Below are 5,505 nucleotides of genomic sequence, written 5' to 3' on the forward strand. Positions count from 1 at the left end.
CAGTCTCCCCTACTACCAACATCCAGCATCGAAAATGCACATCTGTTACAATCAATGAACCTACACTGATACATCGTTATCACCCAAAGTGCATAGTTTACATTAGGCGTAACACTTTTGGTATGGGTTTCCATAAATGTATCATAGATATCCACTCATTATGGTATCACGTAGAATAGCCTCACTGCCCTAAATATCTCCTGTGCGCCTCCTATTCATCCCTCTAGAACCCCAAGCCCCTGACAAATCACTGATTTTTTTTTTTACTGCCTCTATAGTTTTGCCTTTTCCAGAATGTCATATAGTTAGAATCACATAGTATATAGCCTTCTCAGGTTAGCTTCTTTCACTTAAAAATATGCAATTAAAGTTCCCTCATATCTTTTCATGTTTTGATAGCTCGTTTCTTTTTAGCAGTAGATAATATTCCATTGTCTGGATATACTACAGTTTATTTATCCATTTACCTACTGAAGGACATCTTGGTTATGTCCAGGTTTTGTCAATTATGAATATTTGAAGTTTTTATAAACATCTATGTGCAGGTTTTTTGGTGGACTTAAGTTTTCAAACTATATGGGTAAATACCAAGGAGTGCGACTGCTGGATCAGGTGGTAAGAGTTTGTTTCCTTTTCTAAGAAATCGCCGAACTGTCTTCCAAAATGGGTGCACCATTTTGCATTCCCACCAGCAATGAATGAGAGTTCCTGTTGCTCCACATCCTCATTAGAACTTGGTGTTAGTGTTTCGGACTTTAGCCAATCTAACAGTTATGTATCTTGTTGTTGTTTAAATTTGTAATTCCCTAAGGACATATGATGTTGAGCATCTTTTCAGATGCTTATTTGTCATCGGTATATTTTCTTTGATGAGGAAGTCTTCAGATCTTTTCTCCATTATTTAATCAGGTTGTTCGTTTTGTTCTTGTTGACTCTCAAGAGTTCTTTGTATATTTTGGATGAGTCCTTGACCCCAAATTTTTTTGGATAAAAAAAAAATCTTTTACAAATGTTTTTCTTTTGCAAATATCTTCCTTTGGCAAGTATTTTCTCTCCATCTGTAGCCTATCTTATTGTCTTGAGGTGGATAGTTATTTTTATTCTCAATTTTTAAAGATACAATTCTGTCACCTGGTTTCTATGGTGCAATTGATGTAATGGCTGTAATTCCTTTCTTTCAGGTTTTTTAAAGATTTTTCTCTTTGGTATTTCTGCAGTACTACAGTACATTCAGATATGGTTTTATTTTTGGTTCTCTTTCCTGGAACTACTGTACCACCTTCATATGGGATTAAAGGCTTTCATCAATTATAGAAAATCCTTAGCCAATAGCTTATCAAACATTGTCTTTCTCTCATTCTCTTTATTCTCTTCTTCTGGTATGCCTATTGGATGTATGTTGGAACTTCTCATCCTGTCCTCTGTGCCTCCTACTGCTATTTCATGTTTTCCATCTCTTTATTTGTGTCTGTATTTTGCAAACTCTCAGTTCTATCTTGTAGTCTATGAATGCTAACTTCAGCTGTATTTAATCTGTTAATTACCTGTTGTTGGTTTCCTACTGCTGCCACAACAAATTTTGAGAAACTTTGCAGCTTCCAGCACCACCCTTTTATTATGTCACAATTTCTGTAGGTCAGATGTCTGGCACACTGTGGTTGGCTACTTGATACTTAAATCAAAGTATCAACCATGGCTGTAGTTCTCATATGGGGTTTGAGGTCTTCTACTGAGATTGCTGTTGGTTAGAAGAATTCAGTTCTTTGCAGCTGTAGATCTGAGGTCCCTATTTCTCTGACTTGTGAATCCTTTCATCTTCGAATCAACTGGTGCATTGAATCCTTCTCATTCCTCTAATCTCTTCCTTTTGTCTGCGTTTCTCTCACTCCCTGTCCTGCCTTCCTCTTTTGCTTCTCAGGGCTCATAGGATTACACTGGATTGCCCTGAATAATTAAAGATAATCTCTCTATTTTCAGGTCCCCTGATTAGTAACTTTACATCTGTAAAATTCCTTTTGCCACATAACATAATATAACTGTGATATAACATAAAGAGGAGGAAATCATAGGGCCCAAAATTGTGCCTCCTACACTGTCCACTGAGTTTTTTGTTTCAATAATTATGTATTTAATTCCTAAGAATTCTAGGTTGGGGAGGGTGGTGGTTGTGGTCAAATCTTCCTGTTCTTTTTTCATGGTGACTTTTATTTACTTGTAATTTTGGTTCCTTCCTTTATGTCTTTAACCAGTATTATTTGATTTTCTTGGGGGGGATCCATTATAACTATTTGTTAAGCCTTGTGATCTTAGTCATAATCAAGTGATCTGCAGGAGTCTCCTGTGGGAGCTGATTCTGTACATCTCTTCCCAACTCTACATTCAATGATCTCACATTTGGTAGCTTGAAATCAGCCATAGTGAGAGTATTTATGCCACACAAACTGGCAAAAACTATAAAGTCAGCAATTGTTTTTTTCTTTTGAGAGTTGGCTTACCACCGTTTATCATAGATTTCGAATTTTGAGTTTTGAGCTCAAATTTGACAGGGCTTTAAATGCAGACATTTATTCAATCTACACTGCGGGCTCGTGCAATTGCTTCTACAAGTCATTCTTGATGTGTTATCAGCCCAGAATCACCTTTTCATGTTATTTTCTTAGTACGGGAGTTCCAGGACTGTGATGCAGGCTGTGTCAATTCAAACCCAATCGTGTATGAAACATAAACTCATGATAATATATTCTCAGAAGATTTTTCTTTTTTCCTGCATAGAGACCAGGTTGGACTAAGCCTCCTTGTTTTCTCCCTGGGCCAGTGAGCTGACTTTTCTAGTCCATCCCTTCACTGTATAAATTGATGAATACGTTATTGAATGAATCTTGTCTACTTGTTTTCAAATTTTGTCCCCTGATGCTCTGAGGGATTCTAATAAATGACCCAAGCAGCTACTTCAGGGATTAAGAGAAAAGTGGGAAGATTCTTGCCTCCATCCTGTGAACCAGGTGTACTGCCAGTGCTCAAGGCCTAGCGGGTTCACTCGGGATTCGAGCAGGCAGAAGAACACTCTCAGAGCCGGAGGTGTCTCCGACATGCCTTTATCACGGAGGAGTACACAGGCTTCAATGGTGGCGGCAAAAAATCCCATCTGCCTTATGTATCAAAGCAAACAAAGCCAGCACCCAGCCAGCTATTACCTAGGAGCGAACCAGTGTGCTTGCACAGTGCAAATCATGCTTACATAACACTACGTGGGTCCTGCGCATGCAGGATAACACAGCTGAGTCACTGGGCACCAGATGTCCGGCAAGGGAGACTGAGTGACTCCATTTTCCCTACACCAGGGTAGCACACCCCTCTCCTCCCTTGCACTGCCACACAAGCTCGCACACAAACACACTTTTTATCTACATCCCACATTAGTCTTTCTGACGATACCACAGACAACGAAAGGAGGTTCCTCTTTTTTTAATTATGAAATTTCTGGGATATCCTGAAACTTTTTCTTTATTTTCTTTCTGATACACAACATAGTGATTCACTACTTCTGTTCATAACAAAACCTTTACTTTAATAATGGGGAAACTGAGGCACAGAGGTATTAGCCAACAATGTATAATATCATCCTATGATTTGGTAAAGAGGATTAATGTATTGATGATTTGGGGAAGAGTGTTTGGTGGTATGCTGTTAAAAGAGCTACAGTGTCGGAGAATCTCTTTGCTGTGTCATGTTGCAGGAAGCCCCCATTGCTCTGCAACTTCCAAACCAGTTTGAATCATACAAATGTTCTCTAAACTTTTATTGTATTATTGCAATAAACCTTTTAACAGTAAAAAATAAATTAAAAAAATAAAACTTGAGACTTGAATCCAGGTTCAAGACAGGTAGAAATGATATTTGGACCCCCCCAATTTTTAAACCTCTCCATAACTAGGGACAGTGTGTGAGAAGCTGGAGTTTAGTTTCTAATCAATGTGAAGAAACACCATGTGAGAGTGATCTGTCAATCACCAAAGCTTTTAATTCTGTTACTGTCAGTCTGCCCTGCTAATGTTTGCTATTATTTTCTGAGTTCAGATCTCTGTATACAATACTTAGCATTTCATATGCATTAGCACATTTATGCTACAAACCAATCCAGGGAGATGATTGCTATTACTATCTCATTTTACAGGTGAAGACAATGAGGCTGGTAGAAGTGGAGTGATTGAGCTCTCTCACACGGCCAGCCAGCAGCGCGGGGAGGGGGAACCTGGCCTGTCTGGCTCCAGAGCCCGCGGTGTTCCAGCTCCTTCCCTCCGGCGTCTTCCCTCCTCTGTGGTCACTGGGCGAAGGCGGCGTCAACACCACGGAGGCTGCAAACAGCTTGACCACGTTCACTGCTCAGTTCCATCAAACCTCTACAGTCGATTATTTGCAGATTCCCATTTGCGGATTCGCCTACTTACTAAAACGTATCATAACACTGCAGGTGCCCGCTCAGCCATGACTGGACACGTGCACACGCGGAGGGCGGAAGGCGGCGGTTGCGGGTGCTGCGTGCTCCCAGCTGAGGCTGGCAGAGCAAGGCGACCCTCGGCTTCCTTGTTCGGTTCATCCTGTAAACACGAGTCCTCTCGCACTCTATTCAGTGCCATGTTATTCACATTTGTGTGCTTTTGGTTGCTGATTTTTCTACTTAAAATGTCCCCAAGCGTAATGCTGAAGTGCTGGCTCGTGCTCCCAAGCGCAGGCCGGCTGTGATGTGTTCGAGGGGAAAAGGATGCGTTTGGTGAGTGTCCTTCGGCGCCGGTTCTGGTGCTGTAGGCTGTGAGTTCAATGTTAATAAATCAACAATGTCTATTAAATAAGGAGTCATCAAACAGAAACACATAAAACATGGTCTTACATTGACCGGTTGATGAAAATGGGACTAGAGGCTAACAGAAACGGACATCTGCATCCCCTCAGGAGCAATGATTCCATATTCGCTGATTCAGTGACTTTCATAGACCCTTACGACCGTGGTTGATGAGAATCAGCTGTACTTCATCCTGCCTCATAACCTGCCTTACCTGGGTGTTTAAAGTGGCAGTGGGACGTTGGTAGGGCCACAGGGATGAAGCCCTTTCACCTCCAAGTATTTCGAGATTTTAGCCGCTGGGGGCCCTGCCTCGCCGGCCTGCGGGGTCTGCAGGCAACGCCCTCTGCTCTTGCTTTACCCTCCACAGACGGGAGCCTGGCTAATCAGGAGTGAAACTCCCTTTGAAGGTAAATAGTGAGTGGAGTGTACATTTGGTGGGAAACAAATGGCTCTTGGTACCATGTTGTGGAAATTATCTCACCGAGGTAGATAAAGGGGCAGGGTGAGCCCAGGTGGCACTGTGGAGTCCCCTCCTCCATCACATGGCTCGATGGTGACGTGGGTGCCAGCCTCTCGGAGAAAACTCCATCCGATGCTCAGCACTCTCAGAACTGGTCTGTCCCCCAGTCCAGCGGCGCCCCGTGTCCACTCTGCACCCCGCC

The sequence above is a fragment of the Camelus dromedarius genome, chromosome 2, assembly GCF_036321535.1.
Source record: "Camelus dromedarius isolate mCamDro1 chromosome 2, mCamDro1.pat, whole genome shotgun sequence".
NCBI classification, from domain to species: Eukaryota; Metazoa; Chordata; class Mammalia; order Artiodactyla; family Camelidae; genus Camelus; species Camelus dromedarius.